General features: G+C 47.9%; 1 pseudogene; it reads left to right on the forward strand.

The window, feature by feature from the left end:
* The first annotated feature begins 9,121 nt into the window (after nucleotides 1–9,121).
* On the forward strand, nucleotides 9,122–15,350 carry LOC123124910 (uncharacterized; annotated as a pseudogene).
* The last annotated feature ends 5,539 nt before the right edge of the window (nucleotides 15,351–20,889 follow it).

Below are 20,889 nucleotides of genomic sequence, written 5' to 3' on the forward strand. Positions count from 1 at the left end.
ACCACCACCCTGCCCACGCAATTACCAGCTCATGTAGTGCCGGGGGAGAGCGGCGGACGACGTGATGAAGGGGGTGCAATAGTACTGGCTGATGTAATCGGTCCTGTAGAACAGAGAATGGATGATGAGACGGAGGTCGACCCTATGGGTTTCCTCAATACAAACGCATATGACTATGACATAGATATGATGAGTCAACCATATGACGAATTGGGCTATCAGCATGCTAGCTAATGAGGATATGGATGATATGCCCGGGAAGGAAGGTCGTAGCAGGGATTGCAAAAAGTCTCTCTTCATGAAATCCTCATAGGACACGTCTGAAGATGCCGCCTCAACACAGGCTCAACTACCCGGGGGTCGTACAGTACTTAGCCTGGGTACACTGGGGCAGGGGTTAAGGAAGGGTCTGGAAGGTGTGCCCAACAAAAAGGAGAGGAAGAGAACGGGGAAGATAGCTGCCTCCAAACAAGCCAGAGCACATAGCAGCCAGACGATGGATTCTGAAGAGCGTGTACCCGTGAAAGGTGCGGCCATGTTCCATCTCACGGGCGAGCCGATGCTACCACCGAAACCGCTGGAGGCACTATCAGGGGATCTCAGGAGACTGCACGACCATGTGCTGTCGACTGAGAAAAGCCTACTAGCCTCAAAGGATCCAGGATATCCGACATACGCGGCTCGTGTGCCTGAGGGGAAGTGCTACGTCGATACACGGCCCGCGGAGGTGTACTTCCTGCGATTTGACCATATCTTTCAGATGTTTCTGACAAGACGGCTCAATTTTACAATCGTCCGCCTTTTTGCGCTACATATGAGCTCCGTCATGAAGAGAGAAGAAGTCTCGCAAATCTGTGTGGCGGCTCCGTACTACATGCACGAGTCTTTCTTGAGTCTCAGCGACTTTGAGCGTGAAACTGCTAGGGACTACCTCCAAAACTTGATGGTATAGAATAAGGACCAGAAAATTGTCCTCCTGCCTTATCATCCAAAGTAAGTCAGTTCCGGACAACCCTTTCGTATATTTCAATCATTCCTTCTCGCTCATATGGAGAATAATTTGAGGTGTCTTTTCCCCGCCCCAACGGGCGCGCCGTCCTTATCGTTCTTTACCCGTGAGTCTCCCACGCCGTGTATTTGACCCTTCCGGAGACTACAAGAAAAAGGACTACACCCACATAATGGATATTCTAGATGATGCTCTCCAAGGCTTCAGCATTAGAGGTGGCCACATGTACATCAGGAAACAAAGGAACAAGAAGATGGGTTTTGCGCATAAAACTAACTTCTCCTGCATCCATGACCCAAAACCAAGCAAGAAGGATGGATTCTACATCGTCCATCTCATGATTGAGTTCAGCACGGATCACCAAAAGCTTCGCATGACAAGCAGAAATGATGATCATATCCACAAGTGGCTAGAATCTCATGGAGAAGCGGATTATAAACTTAGAGATGACTTCTTTCGCATCCAAAGGGACATTGCGACGATCATCATGAAAGAAGTCGTCGATGAGAAGGGGATGTTCCACCACGGCCCTATATCGCGAGCTGACATCCGAACTCGCATAGGCATGCAACGTCTAGACCTCACGCCGTTCAAGAAGCTAGGGTCCATCCTCGATGATATGGAAGGATGTAACTTATAGTGATTTACGATGCCGACGATGATGATATGTGTCGGTTGAACTTGTATACTTTCTGTAGCGATGAAACTTTGTGATGTGCACGGTCCCTGCTGAACTTGCGTAACGCTAGTTTGTTAGTTTGCGTACGATGACCTGCATACCTCTAGTTAATTAGTTTGCATACTGTATGTTGCATCTAGTTGCTAACCCTTTCTTTTTCGTGTTGCTCTAGTATATTTTGTTGCATATGATTGTACATCCTCTTGATGAAGATGCATCTCTAACAGGTACCTAGTTTCTAGATGGCGAAGTGCTATGTCGTGTACGAAGGGAAGGTTCAGGGAGTGTATGACGAGTGGCATGAGTGTCAGGCGCAAGTGCAGGGGGTCTCGGGCGCCAGCCATAAAGGCTTCGAAAGCAGACAAGAAGCACAAGCTAGTTACTTTAGGTTCAGGCGAGCGCGAGAGAGGACTCATAGTGATAGCACTTCTCGCGTATATCATTGTTTAGATGGATGACGTTGTAGTTGCAAGTATTCGAGACTTGCATGTATCGCTATTTTTGAGATGATGACGAGATACCACTTTGTGTTGGATGATGATTATGATGAGACTATTTGTATGTATATGCCATGATTACATTTTTGGTCTCGCAGCGATTTGTATGTGTATGATGATGACATTTGTATTTGCTAAAGATTCTTGTATAAAGCCTGTTCAAATACAAAACAAATATGTAGATTTTTTTTCAAAAACTACTAAAATTAGCAGTAGTGAGTGGAGGAAAGTTAGCAGCAGCGTGACTATAGCAGTAGCGCGTATTGCCAAAGCGCGCTAGAGCTATTAGCAGTAGCGAGCTTCCACGCAGCACATGCGCTGCTGCTATGGGTTAGCTGTAGTGCCCTATTAGTAGCGCTAGTGCCCGCGCTACTGGTAGGCCAAAAACCCGTGCTGCTGCTAGGCTTTTCCCTAGTAGTGCGTACCCTTACATTAAGCAATAATAATAAGTTCACAGACACATGACGAAACATGACACGACACGACACGACATAGAAAAGCAACAAAATAAAAAAGAAACATGACGAGCTTGACTCCGGGCTTGAACATCTTCGTCTTGACCTCCTTCTTCCACCTTGGCCGCGCGCCCCTTCAACACCGTCTTCAACTTCACACCTCCTCCTCCTCGTCATAGGGAAGGGAGTGCATCTGGCCTGGAGTGGGGAAGATGCTCTCGTAGTTGGTGTAGATGTTGTACACAGTGAAGAATATGGCCTCGCAGCCGCACCAAAAGACTTGGCCGAGCAGCTCGCGCACGTCAAACGGGTTGGTGAAGGTGACCGTGAGCAGTAGGAGGATGCCGCCGCGGTCACGAACCTCGTTGAGGGTGAACATCCTAGGCGAGCCCCGTGGGAGGTGGGCATAGCCGGCTCTGAGGAAGGCGCGGGTGAGTTCGACGGAACCCCTCCACCTTGAAATAGCCCACACACGGAGCTCCCTCTCCACAAGCACGCACGGTGGGTAGCGCAGCTCCGGCATGACAGGCGGACGGTTGAAGGTCGGCCCGTTGAACTGCATGTTCACTTGGTCTCGCTTGGGGAGCGCTCGGTCGCTTGGGTGTTTGAAGTTGGAGAGAATGGATCGGATCTGGCTTGTGGGTGGGAGAGGAAGGGAGGCACCCCATTTATAGGCCTGTGGGTGGGAGAGGAAGAGAGAAAGGATGAGAAAGGTGCGTGTGTGAATCCGGACGCGTGTGTGTATCCGTTACGTTTTGCACTCTTTAATTTTTACACGAAAATGATACATGGGGCGCATGCGTGCATCTGAATCACTGCATAGCTCTTTGTCCGGGCCCGTGCATCTGACTCGCTGCCCTGAACCACTGCCGTAATGTCTAACTCTGAATCAATACGTGCATGGCCACCTAGGTCGCGTCGCTAGCCTAGCTCGCCTCGCTCACCTCGCTAGCCTAGCGCGCCTCGCTCGCGTCGCTCGCATGCATGCACGTCCGCCTCCCGCGCATGCAAACCCACGTCGCCCCTTCCCATGCATGCAAGGCCTGGAAAGGCTGAGACGGGCTATTTACTGCGGTCTCAGGCCCAGACATCGAGACGGCCCAATGGTCTATCCAGCGCGCCCGGTATTTGTTTAAAAAAACAATCTCCCAGTCAATCAGATTGCATCTCGCGGATCGCCCCCTCCTCCCCGCAGATTCGTTCTAGAAGAGTTAGATCGACGGCCCTTGATCGCCGCTAGGTTAGATGGACGGTCCTTGTTCAGCGCTAGGGTTAGCGGGGTTTGGGCGGGGTTTGGAGCAGTCGAAGCTATGTTTGACCCGATTTCAAATGAGCATAATAAATTAAATTAAAATCAGAAAAATGAAAAACCTGCGCACATAGTCTTTTTATTTCATATACTAACGATTTAAGTTGATAAACAAGGTTTACATACATTTAAACAATAAGTTCATGTGTATTATGTGATATCTCGAGTATCTCAAACTCTCTTGTATGAAGTGAATGAAAGTGTTTTGGGGAAATGAACATGAAAATTTCAAAAAAACTCACCAAAGTTTCATTTTGGAGTGACTAAGAAGGATCCAGGCTTAGTTTTTCATTTTGATGTTTCAGACTTGTTTAAATCTTAGTCAAAGTTAAGTTTTACCAGAATTCAAATGAGCAAAACAAATTAAAAAAAATCCAAAAATGGAAAAACCAGCGCACACAGTCTGTATATATAGAATATATGTGTAGGAAAGTTATTTGGCTGATTTAGACAAGGTCGAAAAAACCTTGCTTAGAAATGAGGCCCTTTACCCTACTTTTGGACCCCTCTTTTTAGCACATTTTGGATTGACTAAGAAGGATCTTAGTCAAAGTTAGGTTTGACCAGAATTCAAATGAGCAAAACAAAATTCAAAAAAAATAAAAAAGGAAAAACCATGTGCTCATTCAAACATCATCCAACAGATTTAAACATCTTGTCAAACATAGTTCTAACATAGGTCCAACATCATCCAATAGAAATACAACATTATTCATAATGTTTCATAATTATTCATAAATAGCATTGGGGCTTCTATCTGTTCCTTGAGCTTCTTGCCATCACTTTGCTCCTCGTGCACCTTGTGCTCATTGGTTCTTCTCTTCTCCTCTTAGTTGTCGGTACCTTGCGCGTCTTCTTCAAACCTACCATAGAGTTGTGCAAAACATAAAGGGTAATGAGATCATGTCAAGTGATAAATGTACAGTAGTATTTGACCCTTGCAAGATTTACATACCTAGCAGAACTCACAACAACAGAAGGTTGGTCACCATTTGGAGCCTCACTTGGATCATCATTTGGAGCCTCACTTGGATCACCATTTGGAGCCTCACTTGGATCACCATTTGGAGCCTCACTTGAATCATTATTTGGAGGATATTTTGGATCATCGTCAAAATCATGCGGCTGTTGACCATCATCATTTGGAACCTCGTCAAAATCCTGATCTGATGCAACCGGGTGTTGACCGTCATTTTCATCATCTGTTGAGGCAACCGGCTGCTGACCAACATTTTCATCGAAGCCTTCATCGAAACTCTCTTCGAACGCTGGATCTACTGCATTATCACAATACTTACCGAAATGACCAGACCCACCATACCTTGTGTACTTACGCTTCCTTGCTCCAAGTACAGCTCCTTCGCTGCGGGGTCTAATTCGACTCTTCCTTGGTCTACCTACTGCTCTCTTCAGAACTGGATCGCAAAGCTTGAATCCAGGGTCCACCATGTCCCATTGTTGTTTTCCCTCCATAGCAGGCAAGGCATAAGCATATGTGGCTTTGAACCTTGCAACAGAGTAGTAATCATGCACATACTGCTATATGTTCCCTGCTGGACCTGGGAGAGAAGTGATGAAAAACAAGGCATGAATGCATGGCAACCCAGTTATCTGCCATTGCCTACAACTGCAAGTTCTAGCTTCTAAATCCACTGGACATCTCCATTCCCTCTTCTGTTTATCCAAATATTATATCGCTGCTGTGGTACCCGAGCAAAGAGTCATGTTCATTTCCAAGCCTGTTGTTTTCTGCTTCAGTTCATTCATCACGGCAGGGATGATAATGTGGCCCATGAATTTTGCCTCGGCCATTCCTGCACGATAATGAAATTTCTACATGTATTCTATCCTTATCCTGTCAAGCAAATCCACCACATAATGACCCTTTAGTTTCCGGATCGTTGAGTTGAAAGACTCTGCTAGATTATTGTGCACATAGTCAACTTTGCTCAGTTCACTGAATTGGCTTCTGGCCCATAACTTGGAGTGGTGTGTTTCCAAGTATTCTTTCACTTTGGGATTCATGTATAACCACCTCAAGTGGTAGTTGTGCTTCTTCACACTGCAAGTCAAAGATGCTGACCATAAATTGTCGGTATACACCTTTCCTTTGAATTTCTTCATGAAATTTGCAGCAAGGTGACGCATGCATTCCCTATGCTCTACTCCAAGGAACACATTGTCCACGACCACTTCTAAACCTTTGCAGGCATCTGTATGAATGACCAACCCATGGGGATGTGCAATAGCCCGGCGCAGATTATGCAAAAACCAAGTCCAGCTCTCCTCAGACTATGTCTCCAGCACATCGTAGGCAACTGGAAATACAAAACTGTGTGCATCAACTGCACAAGCTGTTACTAAATGTCCTTTAAACCTCTCTGTGAGAAAAGTGGCATCAATAGCCAAATAAGGCCTGCAGCCTGCCAAAAAACCCCGGCGACAAGCCTCAAAGCGGACAAAAACCCTCCTAAAGCATTCCTTGGTCTTTGTCACTCCCCTGAATGTGTACTCCACGGTGTGGTGATCAATATCTACAATACTACCTGGGCTTGTCCTCTCCACTTCACCTTTAAATGAATACAACAATTGAAAATTTCCTGCCAGTTACCATAAATAGAATCCATAGCATGTTGTTTACCATTGAACAACCTCATGTATGGTAAATCTATCTAACTTATCTTTGATGTTCTTCTGCGATTCCTTTGGACCCACTTGCTGGTTTTCTTTCACCCACTTCTTTACTTCTTCTACCACCCACACTAGTAGAAAAAGGGTCAAATGTGAAGCACATTAGTGCCGGTTTGAATTTGAGCCGGCACTAATGTGTCCATTACTGCCGGTTCCAACAGCTAGCCGGGCTGCTCTCATTAGTACCGGTTCGTGGCGAACCTTTAGCACCGGTTCATGCCACGAACTGGTACTAATGAGAGTGGTGGCAGGATGTTGTCAGTCTGGGGCCCCTCCATCACCTTTAGTACCGGTTCCTGTCACGAACCGGTACTAAAGGTCGTCCTACATAAACCCTTCGTCCACCCGAGCTCGCTCTGTTCTTCCCCTTTCCCCTCTCCTCTCTGTTCTTCCCCTCTTCCTCTCGAGCTCATCACACATTTTGCCCAAAATTTGTCAAGATTTGAAGGCCCCCATCCATTGAAATGATCACAAAGGTTAGCAACTTTGTCCTTTCATGTCTCATTGCTAGATTAGCTCTTGCAATGCTTTATATAGTGATTAATTTGAGAGTTTAGTAATTTGGGAGGAATTATATGTGCTAGTATTTGATTTATATGCAATTTGAGGTCAAAAATAACACTTAGTTTGCATATGTATGTATGGTTTACTTAGTGCCTTCTAAATCTCCGTCGTAACCACCGTCGATCACCCGCACTGTCCCGTCGCCAGCACCACCTTGTGGTGAGCCTCTTGTTTATGAATGTTTTATATAAAAAATTGATGTCTGTGTGATTTGTATATATAGTTACTCATATGAAAGGCCGCACGCTGGGCGACGGGCGTGAGTCTCCGCCACTGCCGATCCAGCCGGAGCCACCGCCGCCGCTATCGCCGACCGATGGGGAGGGCTTGGGGGCCGACGGAGGGGGGATTTCACCGCCGCCGATCTGCCTCGCTGATCCGCCTCGCGGAGAGATGACTCCGCCTCAGCCGCCGCTGCGGTTGTCGCCGGATCCGCCTCCTCCTCTGGATGAGGTGCGGCCGGCGCTCGTGGTTGCTCCCGTGGCGGCGCTCGATCTGCCCTCTTCCCCGGCTTCTCGTCGTGATCCCTCGACGGAGGATCGGGATCGGGGGTTTTTGAATCCTACGAAATGGTACGTGCGTTTTGAAGATGCTCAAGAGGTGGGGAGATGGATCAATGGCCTGATCTACTCGCACTCGTCTCGTTGGATGACGATCCGAGATGAAGAAGGAGAAATTTTGGCCGGATGACATCTCAACATTGACGAAGAGCTTGATATCGGTAAGCGTTTAAAGATTGATTTTTTCCATATCGAGGTTCTTGAATGTGTGCAGGTCCCCATGGTGTGCGAAGAACAAACTGTCGTAGTTGATCTTACGGAGGACGACGATGGACCAAAGCCTTCGCAGCGGTTCGGGGGACGTTTCGGGATTCTTGCTGATGACGATGAAGACGATGAGGATCTGCCGGAACCGATAGTTCGGCCACCATCTACGAGTGGCTTGGTAACATCTATCCCCGTGACTAAACCTGTGGTGAGTTGCAAGAAATCTATATCGCTCGGTACTCCGGTTCCTTCGCAGAAGTCGAAAGTGAAACCATGGAGTGGTCCGTTGCCGAAGGAGGGGCCGCCGGCTGTCACCTTGTCCGATTTTTTCGTCCCGAGTGCGGACGACAGTGACTAGGAGAAAGAAGAAGGGTGGTCGGATGGTGTCGTAGCAATTGCCGGTGGTGACCGGTACGCTTGATATTCGGGCGGCCAGATCGGCACGTTTGAATTCGCTTTTGGGCATAGTTGGGCCGCAAGCGACCGATGGCGATGTGGGCTTGGCTAGTATTGGGCTAGAGGCCCAGGGGGCTGGCCAGGCCTGCGTTGAGCTGGGTGTGGGCGACGTGCATGTGGTGGCCTCGGGTCGGTCGCCCCCACATGCACGATCTCCCTCCTCCTCTAACCCCGTTCATGCTAGGGTTCGCCGCCGCGGGAGGCCTGGTTTTCCGTCCGCGTCCTTGCGCCGTCTTGCTCCGGGGATCGCCGGCGTTGGCCGCCGCCTGCCACCTGGACTTCGTCCGGCTGCGATGCCGCCAAAACCCCCTCCGCCGCGGGTCGCGCCGGTGGTGAGGAACCCGACCGGGGCAGCGGGAGTCTCCGCTGCTCAGGCTACGGCTGCTGCCGCGCCGGCTCCCGCGCGGGCTGCGCCTCCACCTCGGGGGGCTCCGCCGCCGCCTCGGGTGGCGCCTCCGTCTCGGGTGGTTCCGCCGCCGCCTCGGGCGGCGCCTCCTCCGCCTCCGGCTAGGGCGGCCCTTCCCCAGCCGCTAAGGTTTGCGCCTCCACATCCCCAGCCTAGGGCAGCCACGCCGCCGCCACCTAGGGGCCGAGCCGCCGCCGCCCCAACGGCCGTGGCCGAGGCAGATGATGGGTGGTAGCGGTGCCTCGGGCCAAGGCTCGATCGGCCGCGGGGCGGGTGCATCTGCGGGCGATGATCGTAACCCTCCGCGTGGCCAGTGGGGTGATGATGGATATGATGCTTATGGTTCTGGTCTGCATCGGGGCTCTTCATCTACCGGAGGTGGCCGTGGCTATGCTTGGGTGGACAAAGGCAATGCCAACCAGGGTTTTCAAGGGCCGCCCGGCAACTTTGTGGAGGGTGTGGCTGGCCCTAATAACCGCTCTTTCCGGGGTCGTTTCCGCGGAGGTCGGGGCGGGAACCGGCGTCACTTTCCGCCAAAGCACCCGAAGACTTCTGCCGAGCCGAAGGTGGCTGACGGTTGATCGGCTTTACCGCAGGTGGCGGTGGAGACGGTTCAGGCACTGGCTGCAGTCATGTTGCCGGAGCCCATGCAGACTGGAGACTCTGTTTCTGAGCAAGGTACGGAGAAGTCCGAGGTTGACAAGGTGTCCAAGTGGGCGGCTAAAAAGAAGAAGCTAACCTGTTTCCATTGTGGTGAACCGGGACACTTTATGGTTGAATGCACTGCGGAGTTATGTGACTTGTGCCGGAAACCTAAACATTTAGCTGCCGAGTGTCCTCTTATGTTGGGGCCTAAACCTTCCGTTCAGATATACGAGGTTTGCTGCTCGGAGTTGATGTTTTTCGAGTCTCCCAGTGTGGAACCCTTGACACCCACGGTGGAGACCTCCTTCCCCGGTGTGGTGAAGGTGGTGCATGGACCGTTGACCGAGGCGCAGATCATTCAGCAGTTGAGGGAGCTCACTCCGGGTAATTTTCAGTGGTTGTTGCTCAAGCTCACAGATACAACTTATAAAGTAGATTTCCCGTGTAAGGAGGATCAGTTGAGAATCCTCAAGTTCAGTATGAGCAGGGTCACGGGCACTAGTTTCATGTTGCAGTTTGATGAGTGGAAAAAGGAGCCGCAGGGCACGCCGTTAACTCAGATTTGGGTTCGTTTCTCTGGGGCGCCATCTGAGCCACTAGACAGCTTTTTGGTGACGTGGAGCCTGGGTTCGTTGATTGGCAAGACTGAGCAGGTGGATATGCAGTTCACACGTGCTCACGGGGTGGCGCGTCTACTTGTCAGTGTTGCTAACATTGAGTTCCTGCCAGACGTGGTGCCTTGGACATATGAAGGCGTTTTGTATCAGTTGGATGTTGAGTATGAGGATCCTAACCTTTTCAGTGAGTTTGAGGATGATAACCCCATGGACACCTCTGAGGGAGGAGGTGCTCCAGGGAACCAGGATGATACTGCTAAGAGTGATGATGATAAGGCCAAGGGGCCTTCTGGTCCGTCTGATTCTGGTGACACTACTCCTGTTGGGCCAACTCGTGCGGTCCCGACGAGCACCTTGCAGCTTGGTTCCTTGGGGGCGTTCTCGGCTCCGCCTAGGCTTTGGGGTGACCAAGTTGATACCGTGAGCCCTGTGGTGAGTCCGTGTGTGACGAAGCCTGTTGAGGTGGGAGGTGCCGAGGGGCAGGAGGCCCCTCCCTCTTCTCTTACCTTTCCTCCGGCTATGGTGGAGGTGGCTGCGACGGTGGTTTCGGTTGGAGGTGTCGGGTAGGAGGCCCGGCGCTCTGAGTTGTTGTCACCGTCGGCGCCGAGGGCGAGCTCGGCGTTCCCTCCCTTGAGGCCGGCTGCTTGTGGAGGGGTGGGCGTGCAGGAGGCCGCCGTATCCCCTCTGGCCAGGACGCGTTCGGCCTCGGAGGGCGGGTCAGGTGGAGTGACCGTATCGCCACACTCCCCGGATCGCCCTAGGCTGGTCTCGCCGGTCTCGGATGTTAGTGGGACTTCCGTGGACAGGCCGCGGGAGTTGGCGTCGTCCTGTGGTGCTGCGCCGGTCGTCCCGGCCGAGGTCACCGCTGTTGGGGGACGGGCAGGAGGCCTTTCCCCTAGCAGAGCTTCGCGTGAGGAGGTCATCGCCTTTGGTGGGATCCCGGATCCTATCTCTGAGGGGAGGCGGATCAGCGGGAGGCTGCAGGAGCAGCCGAACATTGATGACATGCAGCTAAGGTGTGCTATGAGGGCGGCCAAGCTGCGTGACGTCGAGATCTCCACTGGTATGTCTGTTATTAATTCGAATTCAATTTTGCATTTTACCAATGATGAGATTGTTCACAATGCAAACCAACTAGGAGTATCACTTGGTAATAATGATATAGAGATATCTAGGTCTGTTAATGACATTCTTGATTTGGAAGCTGAACGAGCGTTAGAAATGATTCGTCATATAGCTGCCGTTAAGCCTATGAATGAGTCGGAGATTGATGCGCTTGGGGTTAGGGCTCTTGATGGTTTGTGTGCCGATCTTGACCCTGCGGTATCGGAGACGGAGGAGGAGGAGGGGTATGCCTACCCTGAGATCTCTAACCATGTAGATGAGTCTTTGGTGATTGCGGCAGAGCCCGAGTGTGGTGTCCGATCTGATGATCACACTAAGCCTAAATGAACTTGGAAACGGAAGGTTTATCCGGTTTCGGCTGTGCGTAGAAGTGCTAGGATCCGTACCTCTAAAAAATTTCATGATGAAATATGAGAGGCATTTTCTGGAATAGCAGAGGTCTTAAAGACTTGGTAAAAGAAGGTTTCTAGCGGATGCTTCTCTTGAACATCATTTGGACTTTATTGCTTTGTCTGAAACTGGAAGAGGCAACTTCACTCCACAATTTCTTAGTACTTTATCTGGGGGGGGGTAGATTTCGACTGGCATTGCCTCCCCCCTCGAGGAAGATCCGGTGGGATTTTACTTGGGGTTAAGTGTGAAACTTTGGAAGTTCGGAGTGTAGTTTTGGGAGAGTCTGCGGTAAAGTTCCGGGTCAGAACTAAGGCCGATGGATTTGATTGGGCTTTGGTGGCGGTTTGCGGAGCTGCGCAACAAGAACTCAAACCATATTTCTTGGCCGATCTGGTCCTTGTCTGCGGTAATGAGCAGCTCCCTGTCCTAGTGGGGGGTGATTTCAACATTATTCAAAGAAGGGAGGAAAAGAATAATGAGAATTTTGACGGCAGATGGTCGTTTATGTTCAATACTATCATTGAAAGCTTGGATCTCAGAGAGATAGAGCTCTCGGGTAGGAAATTCACTTGGGCTAACTCGTTACCGGTACCGACTTTTGAGAAGCTTGACCGTGTTTTAGCTAGTGTCGAATGGGAACAGAAGTTTCCCTTGGTAATAGTGCAGGCGTTGACACGAGGGATCTCGGATCACACGCCGCTACTAGTTGACTCGGGAGCTCAAACTCATGTGGGTAACAAGAATATTTTCTCATTTGAACTTGCTTGGTTTGAAAGAGAAGGTTTCCTCGAGTTGTTAGCTAGAGAGTGGGCTAAAGACTCAGGAGGAAGGTCACCCATTGAGAGATGGTAATGCAAGATTCGTCATCTTCGAAGGTTCCTTCGTGGATGGGCTAAGCATACGCATGGGATATATAAGGCGAAGAAGGAGCGACTACTTCTACTTATCCAGACCCTTGAAGTAAAAGCTGAAACTTCTATCTTAGGTACCAGTGAGCTGGAAACTAAGATGGAGGCTGAGTTGCGGCTGAAAGAGCTTCTTCGTGAGGAGGAATTGAAGTGGGTATTGCGCGCTAAGGTTCGCAAAATCGTCCAAGGCGAGGATAATACTCAATTATTTCACATGATTACTAATGGGAAGCATCGTAAGAAGAGAATTTTCCAATTAGAACAAGACGAAGGAACGATAGTTGGTCAAGAGAACCTGAAAGTTTACATTACCAACTATTATAAGCAGTTGTTTGGACCTCCGGAAGAGAATTTTGTGTCTTTGGACGAGTCAAGGGTTGAGAATGTTCCTCAACTTGAGACTGTCGAGAATGAGATTTTGACTGCTCCCTTTACGGAGAAAGAGGTGTTTGAGGCCATCGCACAAATGGAAAATAATAAGGCTCCAGGACCGGATGGATTTCCGGCGGAGTTTTATAAAAAGTGTTGGCACTTCATTAAGGGAGACCTGATGCCGATGTTTCATCAGTTTTTTAATGGTCAGCTTCATTTGTTTAAGCTGAATTTTGGAACGATAACTCTTCTTCCTAAGAAGACAGAGGCCGTTCGCATTGAGCAGTTCAGGCCTATATGTCAGCTTAATGTTAGTTTCAAAATATTCACCAAGGTTGGGACGAACAGACTTACGCAGATTGCGCATTCAGTTGTGCAACCGTCCCAGACTGCTTTCATGCCAGATAGAAATATCCTTGAAGGGGTTGTCATCTTGCATGAAACACTCCATGAGATTCACTCAAAAAAACTAGATGGCGTTGTTTTTAAAGTGGATTTTGAAAAAGCATACGATAAAGTTAAATGGCCTTTCCTTCAACAGGCTCTGCATATGAAAGGATTTGACACGGCCTGGAGAAACCGATTGAATCCTTTACGCAAAAAGGGAGTGTTGGGATTAAAGTGAATGACGATATAGGTCACTATTTCTAGACTGACAAAGGGTTAAGGCAAGGAGATCCCATGTCACTGATCCTATTCAACATAGTGGTTGATATGCTGACTATTTTAATAGGACGGGCTAAGGATGCGGGGTAGGTAGGTGGCCTTGTTCCGCATTTAGTTGAGGGCGGTATCTCCATCCTTCAGTATGCTGATGATACTATCATCTTCATGGAGCATGACTTGGCGCAAGCGAGAAACATGAAGCTTCTGTTATGCTTATTTGAACAATTATCCGGGCTCAAAATTAACTTCCACAAGAGCGAATTGTTCTGTTTTGGAAGAGCTAATGATGACCAGGAGGCGTATAAACAATTGTTCGGATGTGAGTTGGGCACGTTACCGTTCACGTATTTAGGTATACCCATCCATCATCGTAAGCTGACTAGCAAAGAGTGGAAATGCATCGAGGATCGTTTCGAGAAGAAACTGAGCTGTTGGAAAGGGAAGCTCATGTCATATGGAGGGCGATTAATTTTGATTAATTAGGTCCTCACCAGTATGCCTATGTTTCTTCTATCCTTTTCCGAAGTCCCGGTGGGTGTCAGGAAGAGGCTAGACTTCTATCGATCTCGATTCTTTTGGCAGAGTGATGAGCTTAAACGAAAGTATAGGCTTGCTAAATGGGATATAATCTGTAGGCCGAAAGACCAAGGGGGTCTATGTATTGAAAATCTGGAAGTCAAAAACAGACGTCTCCTTAGCAAGTGGCTGTTTAAACTTTCGTCCGAGACGGAGGCTACTTGGGCTCAGATTTTGCGAAATAAGTATCTTCAGTCTAAAACCTTGGCCTAGGTGACAGTGAGGCCGACTGACTCACCATTTTGGAAAGGATTGATGAGAGTCAAGCCACTCTTTTTCAACAGGACAAGGTTCTTAGTCGGAAATGGAGCTAATACGAGGTTCTGGGAGGATACGTGGCTTGGGGGGACTCCCCTTGCACTTCAATATCCTTCTCTGTACAACGTAGAGAAGCTTACGTTGCAACCGTTCTACAAGCCACTTCCCTCAATATTAGTTTTCGGAGGACGCTAGTTGGAAATCGTTGGTAGGCCTGGCTTCATCTTGTAAGACGTTTGATGGATGTCCAGTTGTCTCAGCAGCCAGATCAGTTGCATTGGAAACTAACTAAGAACGGCGTGTTCTCGGTCAAATCCATGTACCTGGACGTCATAAACTCTAGCGTCATTCCTTCCTCGAAGCACGTTTGGAAAGTAAAGGTACCTTTGCGAATCAAAGTGTTTATGTGGTTCGTGCATAAACAAGTTATTTTGACTAAGGATAATCTGGCAAAACGCAATTGGGTGGGTTCTGCTAGATGTAGTTTTTGTGACCATAACAAAACTATCAAACACCTCTTTCTTGATTGTCCGCTCGCTAAGATTCTATGGCGGTCGATTCATATTGCTTTTAATATTAATCTGCCTACGTCCATCAACATGTTATTTGGAACGTGGCTTGATGCGGTTGACTCCGATACAGCGAGGCACATTCGCGTTGGCGTTTGTGCTTATTATGGGCAGTCTAGAACTGCAGAAATGATTTGGTTTTTAACAGATCAACGAACATTCATTTTTTGCAGGTTATCTTCAGGGCCACAACGTTGATCTGTATGTGGTCGCTACTCACTCCGACGGAGGCTAGGGAGCGTTTGGTTACTGCGTCTACCCGATGGGAGATGGTAGCTCGGGATATTTTCAACCGGTTTGGATGGCGGTCATGTAATAGGATATGCATGTAGTGCTCCTATTTTTTTGCCAGCCGGTTGTGGCTTTTCTGTTTAGCTCTTATGAGCGTTTTGTTTTTTTTCATACTTCGAGACTTGGAGACTTGTTGCTGGTTTTTTATTAATAATATGAGCCGTATGCATCTTTCTGATGCAGAGGCTGGGGTAAAACCCCTTTTCGAAAAAAAGTTACTCGTATACTTATCTTACCCGTACGTTGTTTGTTATACATAGTGCCATGGTTTTGATATCCGTCCCCGTCGGCCCTCGTCCTTGTTATGATTCGGATGTGGTATATTCACTTTTAAAACTATTTGTTGCATTTCGTGTTTATGACAAATTATGCCCATCAAGTTGACATAGATATTTTTATCTAGGAGGTATGTGAACCGGAAATTCCAACCGACCCTATTGTGGAGAGGTTAAATTTAGTTGGAAGAGAAAACGAGTATTTGAAAGAAAAATTGAAAAGAATTGAGGGGGAGAAGATGGAATTGGAGTTGCATGTTGCCGATGTCGTCGATGATCACAAGATCAAGATGGAGAAAATGCGCTTGAAGATTAGAAAGATTAGAAAATATTCCATTGATAGTGAGGCTTGGTATCATTATGCTGTTGGATCAATTGTTACCTTAGTTGCGATCTTGATTGCATTTGTTGTTGCATTTAAATGCTTTAGCTAGAGATTTATTTGTTTGTTGCATTTAAGTGTTGTATGAACTTTATGTATGAACTTGTCTTAATTTGGTCCTTTCGGTGTTGTGTAATGAAGATGAGCCGAGAATGGATGTACGATGACCGATGCTCTCCCGAGTTCATTAATGGCGTGCAAACTTTTCTGCTTGCGGCTGAGGCAAACAAGCGGGCGGATGGTTTTATGCCTTGTCCATGTGCTGGCTGTAAGAATGATCACAATTACTCTAAGTCAAGAACCATTCATGTCCACCTGTTTGAGTCCGGTTTCATGCCCCACTATAATGTTTGGACCAAGCACGGAGAAAGAGGGGTTATGATGGAAGACAATGAAGAAGAAGAGGACGACGACAGCTATCCTGGCCATGGGTTCCCTGAATACGATGATACAACAATGGGGGAAGAAGCTGAGCCGGCAATGCGGGAAGAAGCCGAAGAAGAGGCATCAGATGAGCCCGTTGATGATCTAGGTCGGGCCATTGCCGATGCAAAGAGAAACTGCGCAAGTGATTTGGAGAAGAAGAAGTTGCAGCGCATGTTAGAGGATCACAAGAAATTGTTGTACCCGAATTGCGAAGTTGACAAGAAAAAGTTGGGCACCACACTGGAATTGCTGCAATGGAAGGCACAAAATGGTGTATCTGACAAGGGATTTGGAAAGCTGCTGGTAATGACAAAGAATATGCTTCCAAAGGACAACGAATTGCCCGAGAGTATGTACGAAGCAAAGAAGGCTGTCTGCCCTCTAGGGTTAGAGGTGCAGAAGATACATGCATGCCATAATGACTGCATCCTCTAGCGCGGTGAGTACAAGGATTTGAACGCTTGCCCGGTATGCGGTGCATTGTGCTATAAGATCAGCCGCGATGACCCTGGTGATGTCGAGGGCAAGCCCCCAGGAAGAAGATTCCTGCCAAGGTGATGTGGTATGCTCCTATAATACCACGGTTGAAACGTTTGTTCCAAAACAAAGAGCATGCCAAGGCGATGGGATGGCACAGTGAAGACCGTAAGGAAGACGGAAAGTTGAGAGTACCCGCTGACGGGTCGCGGTGGAGAAAAATCGAGAGAAAGTACAGGAAGGAGTTTGCAGGTGACGCAAGGAACTTATGGTTTGGTCTAAGCGCAGATGGTATTTATCCTTTTGGGGAGCAGAGCAGCAACCATAGCACCTGGCCTGTGACTTTATGTTTGTATAACCATCCTCCTTGGTTGTGCATGAAGCGGAAGTTCATTATGATGCCAGTGCTTATCCAAGGCCCTAAGCAACCCGGCAACGACATTGATGTTTACCGGCCATTAGTTGAAGAACTCTTACAGCTGTGGAATGGAACAGGTGTATGTGCGTGGGATGAGCACGGACAGGAAGAATTTAGCCTAAAGGTGTTGTTGTCGTGACCATCAATGATTGGCCTGCTCTCAGTAACCTTTCAGGACAGACAAATAAGGGATACCGCGCATGCATGCACTGTTTGGATGATACCAACAGTATATATTTGGATAATTGTAGGAAGAATGTGTACCTGGAACATCGTCGATTTCTTCCGAGCAGGCATCCCGTAAGAAATAAAGGCAAGCATTTCAAAGGTGAGGCGGATCACCGGACGAAGCCTCGCCACCGTACTGGTGCTGATGTACATGATATGGTCAAGGATTTGAAGGTAGTCTTTGGAAAGGGTCCTGGCGGACAACCTGTTCCGAATGACGCTGACGGACACGCACCCATGTGGAAGAAGAAATCTATATTTTGGGACCTGCCCTATTGGAAAGACCTAGAGGTCCGCTCCGCAACAACGTGATGCACGTGACGAAGAATCTTTGCGTGACCCTGCTTGGCTTCTTGGGCGTGTATGGGACCTGAGGCATGGGAGGACCAGCAACGTATGCACGGAAAAGACGACATACATCAGGGTCATGCCAGCTACGCTCTTACCAAAGAAGAGAAGGAAATCTTCTTTGAATGCCTGCTCAGTATTAAGGTACCGTCTGGCTTCTCGTCGAATATGAAGGGAATAATAAATATGGCAGAGAAAAAGTTCCAGAACCTAAAGTCTCATGAGTGCCACGTGATTATGACGCGACTGCTTCCGGTTGCATTGAGGGGGCTTCTACCGAAAAACGTTCGATTAGCCATTGTGAAGCTATGTGCATTCCTCAGTGCAATCTCTCAGAAGGTAATTGATCCAGAAATCATACCAAGGTTAGAGAATGATTTGGTGCAATGTCTTGTCAGTTTCGAGTTGGTGTTCCCACCATCCTTCTTCAACATCATGACGCACTCCTAGTTCAGCTATGCGAAGAGATTAACGTTTTGGGTCCTGTATTTCTACACAATATGTTCCCCTCTCAGAGGTTCATGGGAGTCTTAAAGAAATATATTCATAACCGTGCTAGGCCAGAAAGAAGCATCTCCAAGGGCCATGAAAATGAGGAGGTCATTGAGTATTGTATTGACTTTATTCCTGACCTTAAGCCGATTGGTGTTCCTGAATCGCGGCATAAGGGCAGACTGGATGGAAAAGGCACGCTAGGAGGGGATCAAATAATATGTATGATCGGACATTCTCTCACTCAAGCACACTACACAGTTCTACATAATTCCGTCTTGGTGGCTCCGTATATGGACGAACACAAGAATTTTCTACGCTCCAAACACCCGGAGCGGTCTGATGACTGGATTACACGTGAACAAACGAGGACTTTCGCTGGCTGGTTGCAGACACGTACCATGCATGACACCTCTATTGAAGATGACCTGTACTCACTGTCCTAGTTACCATCTTCGAATATAATGACTTTCAAAGGGTACGAGATAAATGGGAATACATTTTACACGATCGCCCAAGATAAGAAGAGCACCAACCAAAACAGTGGTGTCCGCTTTGATGCAGCAACCAAGACGAGAAAGGAAACATATTATGGTTAGATAGAGGACATATGGGAACTTGACTATGGACGTGGTTTGAAGGTCCCTTTGTTTCGGTGCAAATGGGTCAATATGACACGAGGCGGGGTAACGGAAGACCCGCAGTACGGAATGACAACAGTGGATCTCAACAATCTTGTGTATGCAGACGAACCATTCGTCCTAGCCAATGATGTGGCACAGGTTTTCTATGTGAAGGACATGTCTACCAAGCCGAGAAAAAGAAAAGATAAGGATGCGAATGCATCATACGCTGAGCCAAAGCGCCACATAGTTCTTTCTGGGAAGAGAAACATCGTGTGAGTGGATGACAAGACAGACATGTCAGAAGATTATGAAAAGTTTGATGCAATTGCTCCATTCACAGTGAATATTGACCCGAGCATCCAGTTAAATGATGAAGATTTTCCATGGTTACGGCTCAAAGGGACACGCGCGAAGAAAAAGTTTCACATCCAAAGATCTGAGATGTGATCGGCTTCACTATCATCACTTTCTTCTGTGTTTCACACCCAGGAGGGAATCTTTGTAATAGTTAGGGTAGTTATGTGTTTTGGCATTTGAAACGCGAAGAAATTTTATGTGCAAACAAATTCTTTCATGCATTTACTGATTTTTTGAGCTAAATGACCCTGAAATTGAAAAGCACTTCAAATGAACTCAGAAAAGGTTGAAAGTTGGCATGGTACCATAATTTCACCCACATAGCATGTGCAAAAAGTAGAGAGGGTTACGGCAAAAACTGGATGCACTTCGTGTACAAAATGGACAATCTCTTTCGAAGTATCAGGGTTTCGGACGAAACTCATATGTTACAAAGGCATTTCATTTTTAAATAACCTAAGTGTTACCAAATTGAATATAATGATAAAACACACTAATATTAAACATAAGAAAAATGAATCACTGAAAAATCTATTTTTCAAAGTTAAGTTATTCACAAACTAGTGAATCACACAAATTTCAAATAATTCAAAATTTAAACTATTCAAATTTGAAAACTACCGGCACTAACAGAAAGTTTGTATTTTTTGTACCTAAAGCAAAAATATTCACAAAGAAACTCTAAATACAGCAAAAAACAACTCAAAAAAATAAAACAAAAATAAATAAAGAAAAAAAGAAAATAAAAAAACCCGCCTACTGCGCCACAGCGGCCTGCATGCGACTAGAAACCCAACCTGTTGTTGGGCCAGGATGCAGGCCCGCAAAGGCCTAGTAGGCCCACAGGGCAGCACAGAACATTTAGGCCCAGTAGGCCTGCTTTGGAGAGGAGCTCGAGAGAGCTACCGCACTGGGGCTTATAAACTAGTGCGGACGCCCCTCAGCTAGCGAGGTGGGACTAAACATGCCGCACCGCACCTGCGCCAGCGCACCCCCTTTAGTACCGGGTGGTGGCTCCAAGCGGTACTAAAGGGTGGGTCTTTAGTACCGGTTGGAGCCACCACTACAAAAAAACGACACATCCGTGACATTTTGGGCCGAACGAAAAAAAATTATGTCATACATATGACACTTCTATGACGATAATTGTGACAAAACCCGGTATCATCATAGATGTGGTGGGCTCCTACTTCTATGACAAAAAATGGGCTTTTCGTCCTGGGCGGGCCGGAGACGCAGCGGCATGACATTCTTTGGGCCGTCCATCACGGAAAAAACCACGGTAGAAGCGAGGGCGAGGAAAATTTCGGGGAGTTCCCGGTTATGGTGGGAGGTAGGGGGCCGAGCGATCCGCGTTTCTCTCGTACACGTACGCGCGTGTGTGCGAGGCGTTGGCTCTAACTGAACCCGAGCGAGGCGTTGGGCTCTAACTGAACCCGAGCGATTGCACTGCAGGCTACGCGTTACTGAACTCGAGCGATCGATCGATGGCTGTTAATTGAACCCGATCGAGCGATTCCTTCGCTACTGCTGCTAACTGAAGCCGATCGATGCTGCCTCTGGGATGAACAGTGAGCGTTGCGGGGGGGTTTGGATGAACAGTGTGC

The sequence above is a fragment of the Triticum aestivum genome, chromosome 5D (genome assembly GCF_018294505.1).
Source record: "Triticum aestivum cultivar Chinese Spring chromosome 5D, IWGSC CS RefSeq v2.1, whole genome shotgun sequence".
NCBI classification, from domain to species: Eukaryota; Viridiplantae; Streptophyta; class Magnoliopsida; order Poales; family Poaceae; genus Triticum; species Triticum aestivum.